At 46.5% G+C, this 15,674-nt stretch overlaps 1 non-coding gene across 1 annotated transcript; it reads right to left on the bottom strand.

Moving 5' to 3' along the window:
* Positions 1-14,886: 14,886 nt before the first annotated feature.
* Positions 14,887-15,005, bottom strand: LOC133384773 (5S ribosomal RNA). Its single transcript, XR_009762698.1, has one exon. It is a non-coding gene; the product is annotated as a 5S ribosomal RNA (ribosomal RNA).
* Positions 15,006-15,674: the final 669 nt, after the last annotated feature.

The raw sequence follows: 15,674 nt of genomic DNA, 5'->3' as shown, positions 1-15,674 counted from the left end.
AAGTGCAGGGTCCCTTCGTGACAGTCACGCCACACCCAGTTCTAAGTCGGTACTATAAAATGAGCTTTCCGCCTCTTACTCTGGAGTTCCGTGGAACAATCAAGGCAGGAGGCGGCTCTGCCTTTTTCAGGTTCGGCAGGAAGACTCTTCTCAGCAGCTAACACGCTCCCCTTTCGTATTGATGGGTCTGCAGGATGCTGGAGACAGAGGGACCCTTCTTCCAAAAAAGTAAGGGGTCTCGAAGCTCCAGCGCCCCTGACAGCTACACCCGATTGTCATCATCATCGTCATGTACTGCCCAATAACAGCATTTTTGGGACGCCTTGCAAGCAAGAAAATCAATTGCTTAATCCTCAAACAATAAACGCAACATGCAACTTCCAATACAACAATTTCAGTGGCAGAGAATAAAATAGCCAGAGTGATACATGGCGTCACTTAAAAATATGCATCAGATCTAAAATTCAGGGGATTTAAATCAATAAAGAATCTTATGGCACCCTAACGATTGACAATTTTTATTATGGCATAAGCTTCCTCCTTCCTCCATCCCTCCCAATGTGTATTCCTCCCTGTAACTCTGGGTAACACTTCATGTTATCCTGATGAAGTAGACTCTGACCCATGAACTTTCTTCCATAATAAAATGTGTCTTTAAAGTGTCATAAGCCTCGTTATTTTGCTGCATTCCAGCATGTGTCTACTCCATAAAATGTGTCTTTAAAGTGTCATAAGGCTTGTTATTTTGCTGCAATGCAGGCACCCTTCTGAAAAGTGGATCCAAAGTAAGCCTCTGTGCTTTCACTGATGGCAGGTAGGACTGGTGCAGCTTCCTTCTTCCTCTTCCAAACAGGAACACAGTGCGCACTTTGGGCCCACAAATGCTTGCTAGTGAGGCTGGCAACATCCCTGCCTACATCCATCCAGCGGCACAATCTCAGGAAAAAAACACCCAGTTGAAGAGCCAAGGGGTGGTGGCGAACACCAATTTTAGGGAAGCAAAGACTGTGGCTCTGTACATTGGAGGCAGGGCCAACTCTGTCAGTGGCCAGAATGAGGCAACTGCCTCAGGTAGCAGATGTTGGGGGCAGCCCCCCACCCCAGCCATTTCTCTTGAGCTCCCTGGCTACTCCTCTCTGTTAGGACAGAGGCTGTTACTCCAGCCAAGCAGGGGCTGTGGCTCAGTGGTAGAGCGCTGGCTTGGCATGCAGAAGGCCCCAAGTTCAGTCCCAGCTTCTTCAGGCAGGGCCGGGAGAGATCCTAGATTGAAGCCCTGGAGGCTGCTGCTGCCAGTCAGTGTAGACAGCACTGAGCTAGATGGGCCAAGGCTCTGCTGCCTCCAGTGGTCCCCATGTCTGGCACAGGGTCTGTCCTCCCTACCCCTCCTAAACTAGCCAGCTTCTCACAGGGGTGGTGGAGGAGGGTGTTCCATCACCAGCGTGTGGCATGTGAGTCAAGGGCCCAGCCGTTCAGCTTCTCTGCCTGGAATGGAGGGGGCCACCATCAGGCCGGCCCTGCTTGGAGGCATAGCGCAGAGCAGAGGTGCTCAGACTTCAGGCTGGCTACAACCCCCAGGTCCACCAACCCACACCAGGGGCAAAAATGGAGGGGAGCTCCAGCCGCGGGCAGGAGTCAGTTCCTCCTACAGTGATTCATTTGTGAGTTGCCTTCCTCATATATGTCCCAAGACAATTTACAGACATATCCTTACAAAAAACTGAAAGGCTTATTTTAAAATTGCTGTAACCTTATGGTGAAGGACCGATAAGAAATTGAATTTAATCATCATCATCATCATCATCATCATCATCATCATAAAAGAGAACCATCAAGTATAGATTCAAAAACAGCACAGAACTGACACTTACGCAGAGACCTTTTAATCTGACTGGAAAAGCTTGTCAAAACAAAAACGTCTTCCACTCTTTCTGGAAAGATAGCAGGTGCCTGTTGTACCTTGACAGGAATGTTATTCTACAGAACAGGCAGCCACACTGAAAGCTCTGCTCCAAGTTACTGCAGAGCAGGCTTCTGACTTTAACCCTATACTGGGATGGCAAATTCAAATCCACATCCCTACAAAATCAGGGTGCTTCCAGACCAGGGTAGCGTGGGGGCTTAATATTGTAAATGGGTGGTTCAGATATACCAATACACCTTCATACATCTGGTTGTTTCCAGAACTCTGTAGGAAAGGAACCTGCATAGTTTGGATAGCTTTAAAAGACGACTACACAACTGCACGGAGTGTCAGGCAGTCAGGGGCTACTAACCACAGTGCCTCGCTTCTTCCTCTGCTACCAGAGGCAGGATGCTTCCTGGGAATTGTAGGTGGGGAGAGTTGCTTTTGCCCTCAGGTCCTGTCTGCGGGCTTCCCTTTGGGGCATCTGGGTGGCCACTGTGAGAACCGGAGACTGGCCAAGATGGGCCACTGGCCTGATCCAGTGGGGCTCTTCTTGTGTTACTGTGATACACTCCTGGTACTTGTAGCCTCCAAGTCAACTACGACTTATGGCCACCCTATGGATCAGCAACCTAAGAACATAAGAACATAAGAAGAGCCTGCTGGATCAGGCCAGTGGCCCATCTAGTCCAGCATCCTGTTCTCACAGTGGCCAACCAGGTGCCTGGGGGAAGCCCGCAAGCAGGACCACAGTGCAAGAACACTCTCCCCTCCTGAGGCTTCCGGCAACTAGGGTGGCACAGCACAGCCATCACGGCTAGTAGCCATTGATAGCTCTGTCCTCCATGAATTGGTCTAATCTTCTTTTAAAGCCATCCAAGCTGGTGGCCATTACTGCATCTTGTGGGAGCAAATTCCATAGTTTAACTATGCGCTGAGTAAAGAAGTACTTCCTTTTGTCTGTCCTGAATCTTCCAACATTCAGCTTCTTTGAATGTCCACGAGTTCTAGTATTATGAGAGAGGGAGAAGAACTTTTCTCTATCCACTTTCTCAATGCCATGCATAATTTTATACACTTCTATCATGTCTCCTCTGACCCGCCTTTTCTCTAAACTAAAAAGCCCCAAATGCTGCAACCTTTCCTCGTAAGGGAGTCGCTCCATCCCCTTGATCATTCTGGTTGCCCTCTTCTGAACCTTTTCCAACTCTATAATATCCTTTTTGAGATGAGGCGACCAGAACTGTACACAGTATTCCAAATGCGGCCGCACCATAGATTTATACAATGGCATTATGATATCGGCTGTTTTATTTTCGATACCTTTCCTAATTATCGCTAGCATGGAATTTGCCTTTTTCACAGCTGCCGCACACTGGGTCGACATTTTCATCGTGCTGTCCACTACAACCCCGAGGTCTCTCTCCTGGTCGGTCACCGCCAGTTCATACCCCATGAGCGTATATGTGAAATTAAGATTTTGTGCTCCAATATGCATAATTTTACACTTGTTTATATTGAATTGCATTTGCCATTTTTCCGCCCATTCACTCAGTTTGGAGAGATCTTTTTGGAGCTCTTCGCAATCCCTTTTTGTTTTAACAACCCTGAACAATTTAGTGTCGTCAGCAAACTTGGCCACTTCACTGCTCACTCCTAATTCTAGGTCATTAATGAACAAGTTGAAAAGTACAGGTCCCAATACCGATCCTTGAGGGACTCCACTTTCTACAGCCCTCCATTGGGAGAACTGTCCGTTTATTCCTACTCTCTGCTTTCTGCTTCTTAACCAATTCCTTATCCACAAGAGGACCTCTCCTCTTATTCCATGACTGCTAAGCTTCCTCAGAAGCCTTTGGTGAGGTACCTTGTCAAACGCTTTTTGAAAGTCTAAGTACACTATGTCCACTGGATCACCTCTATCTATATGCTTGTTGACACTCTCAAAGAATTCTAACAGGTTACTGAGACAGGACTTTCCCTTGCAGAAGCCATGCTGGCTCTGCTTCAGCAAGGCTTGTTCTTCTATGTGCTTAGTTAATCTAGCTTTAATAATACTTTCTACCAGTTTTCCAGGGACAGAAGTTAAGCTAACTGGCCTGTAATTTCCGGGATCCCCTCTGGATCCCTTTTTGAAGATTGGCGTTACATTTGCCACTTTCCAGTCCTCAGGCACGGAGGAGGACCCGAGGGACAAGTTACATATTTTAGTTAGCAGATCAGCAATTTCACATTTGAGTTCTTTGAGAACTCTTGGGTGGATGCCATCCGGGCCCGGTGATTTGTCAGTTTTTATATTGTCCATTAAGCTTAGAACTTCCTCTCTCGTTACCACTATTTGTCTCAGTTCCTCAGAATCCCTTCCTGCAAATGTTAGTTCAGGTTCAGGGATCTGCCCTATATCTTCCACTGTGAAGACAGATGCAAAGAATTCAAGAGCATCTGTCATGAACCACCCTGTTCAGATCTTGTAAGTTCAGGTCTGTGGCTTCCTTTATGGAATCAACTAAAATCTGTCAAGAAAAATGGAAATCTAAACAATGGCCCACAGACTGGAAGCGTTCAATATACATCCCAGTTCCAAAGAAAGGGGATCCCAGGGAATGAAGTAATTATCGAACTATTGCCTTAATATCCCATGCAAGTAAAGTAATGCTCAAGATTCTACAACAAAGGCTCTTACCATATATGGAGCGAGAAATGCCAGATGTCCAAGCTGGATTTAGAAAGGGAAGAGGTACCAGAGATCATATCGCAAACATACGTTGAATAATGGAACGGAGCAAGGAATTTCAGAAGAAAATCACTGTGTGCTTTGTCGATTACAGCAAAGCCTTTGACTGTGTAGATCATGAAAAACTATGGAATCCTTTAAAAGAAATGGGGGTGCCACAGCATCTGATTGTCCTGATGCGCAACCTATACTCTGCACAAGAGGCTACTGTAAGGACAGAATATGGAGAAACCGACTGGTTCCCCATCGGAAACGGTGTGAGACAGGGATGTATTTCATCACCCTATTTGTTTAATCTAAATGGAGAACATATCAAACAGCGGGATTGGACCAAGATGAAGGAGGTGTGAAAATTGGAGGGAGAAATATCAATAATTTAAGATATGCAGATGATACCGTACTACTAGCAGAAACCAGTAATGATTTGAAATGAATGCTGATGAAAGTTAAAGGGGAAAGCACAAAAGCAGGACTACAGCTGAACGTCAAGAAGACTAAAGTAATGACAACAGAAGATTTATGCAACTTTACAGTTGACAATGAGGACATGCAACTTGTCCAGGATTATCAATACCTTGGCACAGTCATTAACCGAAATGGAGACAATAGTCAAGAAATCAGAAGAAGGCTAGGACTGGGTAGGGCAGCTGTGAGAGAACTAGAAAAGGTCCTCAAATGCAAAGATGTATCACTGAACACTAAAGTCAGGATCATTCAGACCATGGTATTTCCGATCTCTATGTACGGATGTGAAAGTTGGACAGTGAAAACAGTGGATAAGAGAAAAATCAACTCATTTGAACTGTGGTGTTGGAGAAGAGCTTTGCAGATACCATGGACTGCAAAAAAGACAAATAATTGGGTGTTAGAATAAATTAAACCAGAACTGACACTAGAAACTAAAATGATGAAACTGAGGTTATCGTACTTTGGACACATCTTGAGAAAACATGATTGCTTAGAAAAGACAATAATGCTGGGAAAAACAGAAGGGAGTAGAAAAAGAGGAAGGCCAAATAAGAGATGGATTGATTCCATAAAGGAAGCCACAGACCTGAACTTACAAGATCTGAACAGGGCAGTTCATGACAGATGCTCTTGGAGGTCACTGATTCATAGGGTCACCATAAGTCCTAGTCGACTTGGAGGCACATAACAACAACACAACATCTCAAGTGTCAAAGGCCTGGGCAAAAGGTGCGTCTTGAGCATACCACAGCCACAACTTGTGGGAGATTCTTGTTGAACTCATTGACCCATTAAGTGCCAATTCCTGCCTATGTCACCAGATTCTCTCCAGATCCTAATTCCAAGCCGGTAGCCATCTTGAGGCAGACCTTGCTGTGCACTGAACACATCTATGCTGCTTGTTTACACAAGCATCAGAGATGCCAGTCCTGTGACATGTTGCACAGGGGAGCAGGGGTGGGAAATGTGGCATGCTCGCTACTGCACTGGGGTTCTTGTTGCACTCACTTCAGCACCAACACATGGAGTGTCAATCCTTGGCATTGTCACCAGGTAAACCCAACCTGCATCAGCCCTGAAGCGGGCCCAGTTGCACCAATTCCCCCCCACAAAGGCACAGCAACCAAGGATGCATGGATAAGCTTGACCAGCAGGGGGCGAGGGTGCAGCGCAGTTGGGAGCTCTCTGGCCCGCAATGCCGCAAGATTCCCGGGAAGCCTCGTCGACGTTTCTGCCACCCTCTGTGCTGCTTCTGGCTTTTGTTTTCCAGGGAGCGGTGCAAAAAAGCAAGGTTGCTGATAACGGGGTGGTTTTCGTCCAGGGTCTTGGGGAGGTCTTAGACCCTTTACTTTTTTGGGAGCAGGATCCCAGCAGGGTCCCTATGTCTCCAGCATCCTACGAGCCAATCAGCATGAAAGGGGAGTGTGTTAGCCACTGAGAAGAGTCTTCTAACATGCTTCCTTGTCCTTTCCTGCTGACTGGAGCCAATCTTAATGAAAGGAGGTGAGTTAGCCAATAAGAAGACTCTTTTCAGTAGCTAACACTCCTTTTTTGTGCTGATTGGCTCCTGAGTGGCTCCTCGGGACATCTATTGTTATGGGAAAAGGCATTAACAAGGATCTCATTCTCAACCCAAGAGCAAAAGAAGGAAAGGTGGAGATGGCGTGGCTGTGGCTATCATGAAGGGTCCCCTGCATGTCTGAATTTGCCACTTCATGACTGGGTGGTGGTAGGGGGAAGCGGGGTGCATTTACTACAGAAGTCAAATGGGACATCGTTACTCAGGGATCAGGTTGCAGCCTTCTTTGTGAAACAGTGACTGAGTACATTGTTGTGGCTGTTTGTTATTACTGTTGAAAACAAGTTTCAACCCCAGGAATTGGATATTTCCTAAAAATATACCTCTCAAGTGCTGAAGGCCAGGGTAATGAAGTGCATCTTCAGCATTTGCCTAAAGCTGTAGAGTGAAGTTGCCAATGCACCTCTGTGTGGGGACTCGGGAGGGAACCAGGTGTGTAGTCGTCCAGGGACTTGGGGGTCTTAGACCCCTTACTTTTTTGGAAGCAGGCTGCCAGTGTCTCCATCATCCTATGAGCCAATCAGCATGAAAGGGGAGTGTGTTAGCCATCGAAAAGAGTCTTCTAACACACTTCCTTGTCCTTTCCTGCTGATTTGGAGCCAATCAGAGTGAAAAGAGGTGAGTCAGCCACTGAGAAGACTCTTCTCAGCAGCTAACATTCTCCCTTTTCATGCTTATTGGCTCATAGAGATGTCTGCATTAACATGGATCTCATTCTCAACCCAGCAGCAAAACAAAAATAAAAAAAGAAGAAGAAAAATAGAAAAAGATGGGAGAGGGTGTCACTGTGACTATCATGAAGGGACCCTGCACTTTTGAACTTGTCTTTGCACTACTGGAGGGATCCCCACAACTTAGGGGCTGCCACAGAGAATGCCCTCTCCTGGGCCACCCCCCCCACCTTCTGAACTTCCAAAAGGGCCCCCTCTGCTGATGTCAGCACCCGAGAGGGTGGGGTTGCTTTGAGCACTCGAATCTCCACTGTTCTTAAAACCACACCTAAGTGCCATTGGCTGCCAGTTTGTTTCTGGGCCCAATTCGAGGTGCTCATGCTAGAGTTTAAAACCCTAAACTCAGGCCCCAAATATCTGAGGGGCTGCCTTTTTCCCTACAGACCCTCTCAAGATCATCAGGAAAGCCCCCCCCGGTAGTTCTGCCACCCTTGGGGTGGGGTAGCCAGGTAGAGGGCATTCTCTGTGGTGGCCGCTAAGTTGTGGAATTCCCTCCCCACAGAGGTGCGCCTGGCACCTCCATTATAAAGCTTTCTTAAGGGCGGGAAATTTGTCCCTGCTGCAGTTTGTGTGGCAAGAACAAAAATAATCCCAATGATGCTATATGGGCCCCCAATCTGGTATCCCTTTTTAAGGGGTCACTCGAAGGTCCCTTCCACCTTTTCCTCAGATCCATTCTAGGTGTCCCACGATGTGTTTCTGGGGCTACCCTCAAACTGGAGGTGGGCCTAAATTCTATAAATTGTATAGCCTGGACTCATACCATTCATTATTGGCTTCATGGTAGTTCTATGCTACCTCAAGAGTCATAGAATCATAGAATCATCGAGTTGGAAGGGGCCTTGTAGGCCATTGAGTCCAACCCCCTGCTCACAGCAGGAAATCCACAGCTAGAGCATCTCCCACAGATAGCTGTCCAGCCTCTGCTTGAAGACATCCAGCGAAGGGGATCCCACCACCTTCCTAGGCAGTCGGTTCCATTGCCGAATTGCCCTTACTGTCAAGAAGTTCCTTCTAATGTCCAATCTGAATCTACGCTCCTGCAACTTAAAACCATTAGACCTAGTCCTACCCTCTGGGGCAGCAGAGAACAAATCTGTACCCTCCTCTATGTGACAGCCCTTCAGGTACTTAAAGAGTGTAATCATGTTGCCCCTCAGCCTTCTCTTCACCAGACTGAACATGCCAAGTTCCTTCAACCTTTCCTCATAAGACTTGTTCTCCATACCGGCTATCATCCTCATCGCCCTCTTCTGAACCCGCTCTAACTTGTCTATATCTTTCTTAAAATGAGGCGCCCAGAACTGAACGCAGTATTCCAGATGAGGCCTGACTAATGCAGAATATAGTGGGACTATTACTTCCCTCGACCTGGAAACTATAGCTCTGTTTATGCAGCCCAAAACCGCGTTTGCCTTTTTTGCCGCAGCATCACACTGCTGGGTCATGTTCAACTTGCGATCCACTACAATTCCAAGGTCCTTCTCACACGCACTACTGCTAAGCCGGGTATTTCCCATCCTGTACCCGTGCATTTTGTTTTTGTGGCCTAAATGCAGAATCTTGCATTTGTCTTTATTGAATGTCATTTTATTAATTTCAGCCCAATTTTCTAGTCTATCCAGGTCCCTTTGGATTTTATTCCTGTCTTCCATTGTGTTAGCTATCCCTCCTAGTTTTGTATCACCCACAAACTTCATAAGGCTTCCCTCCACCCCGTCATCTAAGTCACTGATAAAAATGTTGAAGAGTATCGGCCCCAGGACAGAACCCTGTGGCACTCCACTCATTTGTGAGGCAGATAATGAGTGATTCCACTACCCCCCCTTGGTCCAAATTGGTGAGGGACAAAATCCTAGCGGTTGGCCTTTCCCCTGTTGACCTGCTTGCCATGGAACACGACAGAGCTAGGGTGCTGGTCAAACAGCGGTTGCACGATATTGATAACCAGGAGCGCCTTGCAGCTGCTGTGGGACCATGCTGCCCCCGCTCATTGGGCCTATCAGGCTCCCCTCGCAAAGAGGGGATGTGCTACTTAAGATGGCTAACTTTGCTAAAGTATAGAAGGGCCTTTTCTTTGGCACGTTTTGATGCTCTCCCGTCAAAACTTCTGAAGGGCAGATTTGAGAAAATACCGAGGAGCAACAGATACTGCCCCTGTGACAAACCTGAAGTTGAAATGGTCTCACATGTTTTGTTTAAGTGCCCTTTCTATGATGAAGCTAGGACTGGTCTCTTACGCCCCATTCTGCAAGCATGCCCAGGTCGCTCTACGGACTCTTTTCTGGTAGTTCTCCTCCAGGGCTCCGACAGACCAAATACAATCAAAGTGGCCAAATTTCTGAACTTGGCTATGGAGACTAGATCTCGTAAGTGCGTGTCTTGCCCCTAATTACTGTCTGCAGCTGTTTCTCTGCAGAGCCTATTTAAGTTTTGTTAATATGTTTTATTGTTAATTCCTTGTATATAGTGGTTTTAATGTATCGCAATGGTCGGTTGACCAAGCAATAAAGATACTATTTTGACGTATAAAGCTTTTGTCATATGTTGAAGACGCACCTCCCCACCCTGGCCTTTGACATTTAAGACACGTATTTTTAGGACCCACCCTATTTTAGGATTTTAGATTGGTTTTGATTGTTTTTAATGCCATATTTTAACATTGTTGTAACCCGCCCTGGGACCTTAGGGTGAAGAGCAGATAATAAATATTAATATTAATGATAAGCTGTGTGTTCCCCTGGAGCAGTCTTTGCCTACCTGGTGCCCTCCAGATAGCGCAGCCACGCTCCTATCAGCCAGCATCCCTCAGCTGTGCTGACAGGGACTGATGGGTGTTGTAGTCAGAATGTAACATTTTCCGTTCTGCCCAGTATTGTCACCTGCAGCACTGTTTCCATTCCACCGCAGTTCATCTTCCACCAAAACGAAGCTATTCATCTTGCTGTGATGGACTTACATAAGTTACATTGTCATTATGTTATTCCACCTCGTTCATTTAAATGCAAAGGAAATGCAACTCAAATGAGGGAGGGAAAAGGTAATCATTTCCGTTCTGGGGATGGGATGAATAAGCTAACATAGTCAATTTCCTCTCCTGTTTCTGTTTTCGTCGGAATCCTCCAAGATCTCTAGCTGTAGTCCAAAACCGCTGGAGGGCACCAGGTTGGCGAACGCTGCTCCTCAACTAAGCATGTCCCGCCAGCTGTGCTGAGTGTCCAAGCGGTGAGTTCTGTAGGCTGTTCCTCTTTTCCAGGAAGCTGCAGGTGTGACGCTTCCTGACCGTCTGGCTGCAGGTGCCCAGTCGGTAATGCTGGGTGAGGATGTGGCTCCTGTCCTCTTCCGCCGTCTACTTTCTCCACTTTGCACAGCAGGTGAGCAAAGAGGGGACCAGTGGAGGCGCAGGGTGGCAGTCAGGGTGCCTGTGTTCTGCCTTGATGCCCCTGTGCATTCAAAAGGCTGGGAACAGGGCATTGTTAAAGGAATGGTTGCTGAGCGTCTATTTTTTCCATTCAAATCTACCATGCACAGGTCCTGCCATTTAGACGGAGGTGAAAGTAGTTCAAACTAAAATAAATAAATAAATAAAATCATCATAATAAAACTACAGCCTTGAAAATGCACTTACACAGTTGACTAGCCTAGTAAAATACTTACTAGCCCACCCACCAGTAAATGCATGAATTAAAAAGCAAATTAAAATTAAAAACTGCTGCTTGTGATCCACATCCTCCTGTAGCAGAATTCTTATATATATATAAAAAAGAACAAATATATAGAGAACCAGACATCCCAGAGTACAGGGAGAGAGATTTTGTTAGGAAGTTTTCAGAAAGACTGGTGGTTTGTCATAACCATAAAAAATATTGTGTCATGTACTCCATGTTCTACTTTTTTTGTTCAATTTCATTAAAATTTCATACCTCTAGTCAAGTGTTTCAGTGGGTTCCGAATCTGAAATTGTATTCTTGGTTCATTTGATTAAATTTTGTGTGTCCATTTGTGTCCACTGGGTGTCCAAAGGCTAGGACTGGGTGTCCATCTGAACATACAACTATTACTTAAAAATGAACCATCTCAGGGCAAAGGCCTGTTAATCCTCACTGAGACCATAGGGCACCTGGGAGGTGTCTATCCTGCTCTCCATCTTTCAAAGGGGTACACTTTCCTTTCCTTGAAGGAAGCCCCCTCTTCCCCAAATCCAGAGTGTATTCTCACGAGCAATGCCTAGTTGCTTTCTATCTGGGACTGTCAGATCCAGTGTCAACATCAGGCCTGGTGCCATCAGTCGGCCAGTCGGGCATTGGCTGAGGGCCCCAGGATCCAGAAGGGGCCCTCACTGCTCTGATGTACCGTCCACTCACTCACTGCTGGGCCCTATTCCTATCTGGAACACCTCCTCCACTCTGCCTCTCTTGGGCAGAGGTGTGTGCGTGGGTCCTTCTTCTGGCATTCTGGGCAAGGTGGCCAGCATTGCCTTTGTTTCCACCGCAGTTTGCCATGCTGGCTAGAAAAGCTTTTAAAACATATTATTTTGAGCTTAAAACCCACAGCAAACCATGGTGGCGGAGCAGGCATTCCCCTGGCCAGATTGCCTAGAATGCCTCCATCCTTTCTGGGAGCCCAGGGGAGATGGTGGAGAAGCCACCAGTTCTGTGGCAAAGACTATTACAAAGAAGTAAGAGAGGGGGCAGGGGAAGGAGGAGTGGTGTGTGTGTGTGTGCGTGTGAGGAGCGGTAGCAGGATCCATCAGTGGTGGGGGTCCATTGGCTGGAATGTGCTGAGGGGACCCCCTCTGAAGTCTGGTGCCACCCCTGGTCAACACCTCGGTACTAGATGTGGCCTCCAAGCTGTGTACATCACTCAGGGCCGGCTATTGATCCTTTTTGCATATTCTCCATTAAGCTTGAGGGAGTGAGAAGCACACACATACTTCTCTCCCAAAATGATCCTTACTGTGGATTCTACTTTTTCTATCTAAGGTAGAGCCTATGTTTCCTGAACATATGAAAGGTTGTGAGTAAACATTCTTTATATTTTTCACCGAAGAAGACTGTCTCTGTGATTTACTTTACTTTACTAGTGTGCATGAGAGAGGAAAGTGGGACTGGTTATTCTCAATTCCGCAGCTGCGTATATACTTTGCTAAGAAATAGGACTACAAACTGTTCCTATTTCATTTAAACCAAACAACATCCTCCACAGTCCCTGAGGGCAGGAGGCTCGCTGAAGAGGTGCTCACAAGACTCCTCTGTAGACACGTGTTTCACATTCACACGTTCCAGAAGACAAGATAGAGAACAAGATAGGCCCTTCCCAGCCCTGGTGGGCAATCTGGAAATAGAAGTGGGGCACGCTGAAACTTGCTGGGTCAGAAAGGGAAACAGCAAATGCAGCCAGCAGGCCTGAAATGGCTCCTTGGATCCCTGCTTCAGCTAGCAAAGGTCCAGTGGGAAGCAGGAAAAACAATGTAGCCCTCAAACGTTTGCCACCCTGGGCTCCTGCTGGGAGGAAGGGCGGGATACAAAATAAATAAATAAATAAATAAATAAATAAATAAATAAATAAATAAAAGGGCTTTTGAAGCAACTTCAGCAAGCAGGGACCTCTGTTTTAGCAGACGGGGGCCCAGAGATAGTGAAGGAAAAGCAGGGGAGTCAGACCCTTCACTGGGTTCTGGTGGGCTAAGTGATTCAGCAGATGGTTTCAGGCAGAGTGATACTCAGTGGGGTGGGTAACCAAGACCCAGAACCCAGAACAGCGATTCAGCAGGTGTTTTCATAGTGGAACTGAGCACCCAGAACCCAGAAAATGGCTCTAGGAGTCAGTTTTTATATCTTTCTGGATAAAAGCCTCAAAGAAGAATGCAAAATTGATTGGATCAGGGAGGTATTACTCCTTAATTTCCATACCTGTTCTGAGTCCTGTGGTGAGGGAAATGGGCTTTTCTTTTCTGAAGACTGGTGGTGGCATTCACTTTTCAACTAGCTTGATAAGATACAGATTTGAGCAATGGGCTCCTCTCCTAAGGGCCAAACTTTTACAACTGCCTTTGGGATTGCATTGATTGGATTGCCAAAGGCCATGCCCTGAGCAAAGTGACCAAACTGAAGCCATGTTAAAAATCATATAGGCCATGTTGGGGAGGAGTGTCTCTCAGGTTTATAGGCTAGCAGCTGGCCTGCCAACAGAGGTGCAGAGCATGCTAGCTTAGACGTATCAGGCGGAATGGCATGTGTGTGTGTCTGCCACCCTCTGGCCTCTGTCACCTGAGACAGCTGCCGCACTCTGACTAATGGTATGATTTATTGTTGTTATGTGCCTTCAGGTCGATTACGACTTATGGCGACCCTATGAATCAGTGACCTCCAGGAGCATCTGTCATGAACCACCATGTTCAGAGCTTGTAAGTTCAGGTCTGTGGCTTCCTTTATGGAATCAATCCATCTCTTGTTTGGCCTTCCTCTTTTTCTACTCCCTTCTGTTTTTCCCAGCATGATTGTCTTTTCTAGTGAATCATGTCTTCTCTCATGATGTGTCCAAAGTATGATAACCTCAGTTTCATCATTTTAGCTTCTAGTGATAGTTCTGGTTTAATTTGTTCTAACACCCAATTATTGGTCTTTTTCGCAGTCCATGGTATGCACAAAGTTCTCCTCCAACACCACATTTCAAAGGAGTTGATTTTTCTCTTCTCCACTTTTTTCACTGTCCAACTTTCACATCCATACATAGAGAAATAGTACGACTAAGGAAGGGCAAATTTCTCAGTTTCTTTCAGTGCCTCATTTTTCCACTCTTAAGTTCAGGTCTTCACATTTTGATTGTTTTTTTTTTTTTTTTACATTTTCCTCATGAAAATTCATCAGCATTTTAGGGCATGTTTCTCATAATATATACACTTTTTTTATATGCGCTTCTGCCTAATATACACATTTTTACAAAACAGTCTCCCTAAATATAATACACACAGATCCTCCATGGCGCAGAGTGCTAAGCGGCGGTAACGCAGCCGAAGCTCTGCTCACGGCCAGAGTTCGAGTCCAACGGAAGGAGGAAGTCGAATCTCCGGTAAAAGGGGTCGAGGTCCACTCAGCCTTCCATCCATCCGTGGTCGGTAAAATGAGTACCCGGCATATGCTGGGGGGTAAAGAAAGGCCGGGGAAGGAACTGGCAATCCCACCCCATATATATGGTCTGCCTAGTAAACATTGCAAGACGTTACCCTAAGAGTCGGAAACGACTCGCACTATAAGTGCGGGGACACCTTTACCTTTTTAAAATATAATACATTTTTGTATGTTACGTTCATTAATATAAGGATCTTTATGCATACTTTATTCTAGTTGTTGTTATATGCCTTCAAGTTGATTACAACTTATGCAAGCCCTATGAATCTTTTTTTGCTATATTCGTAGGGTTTTCATGGTAAGAGGTATTCCGAGGTGGTTGACCATTGCCTTCCTCTCTAAGCCTACGGCACCCGGTATTCCCAGGCGGTCTCCCATCCAAGTACTAACCAGGCCTGACCCTGCTTAGCTTCTGAGATCAGACGAGATCGGGCATGTTCAGGGTAGTATGGCCATAGACACTTTATTCTAGTAAATGCATTTTTATACACATTACTTGTGTGGCGAACTGCACTGAAAAATTCAGAGGAGCGGGAATTTCAAAGGATAAGCTGTGCTTCAGTTTGCATATTGTTTCCAAGAGTGCAAGTCAGGTAGGTTCAATGTGAACGGAATCAAATTTCTCCCTCATCGCTGGAGTAATCAGGGCTGGTCCGGAGAGCAACACCAGAGGATTTGTGAAGCCCGTGGAAAGGCATCCCCATGCCACTGGAGTCTGTGGCCTGCAGCATTGACATAGGAAGGTAAGAAACTGCCTTATATCGAGCTTTGATTTGGATTCCTGCATTGCGCAGGGGGTTGGACTTGATGGCCTTATAGGCCCCTTCCAACTCTACTATTCTATGAGTCAGAGCCTCCTTGGGCCATTCAGCTTCATCTTGCCGACACTGACTGGCAGCAACAGGTCTCCAGGGGTTCAGGTGGGAGTCTCTCCCAACCCTACCTGAGAAGCCATTGGGGCTTGAACTGGGGAACTTCTGCATGCAAAGCAGGTGCTCTGACCCTTCCTCCCCTGACCCTTCCTCCCCTGCCAGTGTTGTCCTGCCTGCTCATTTTCACGCTCCCAGAAAGGCTGCCCATCAGTCTTAGGCGCGCCTGCTGCCTGCCTCCCTGCTCACCTCCAGGCCTG

Source organism: Rhineura floridana, chromosome 4 (genome assembly GCF_030035675.1).
Source record: "Rhineura floridana isolate rRhiFlo1 chromosome 4, rRhiFlo1.hap2, whole genome shotgun sequence".
NCBI lineage: Eukaryota > Metazoa > Chordata > Lepidosauria > Squamata > Rhineuridae > Rhineura > Rhineura floridana.
Note: the sequence above shows the minus strand (reverse complement) of the source record. Positions and strands in the feature narration are given on the sequence as shown.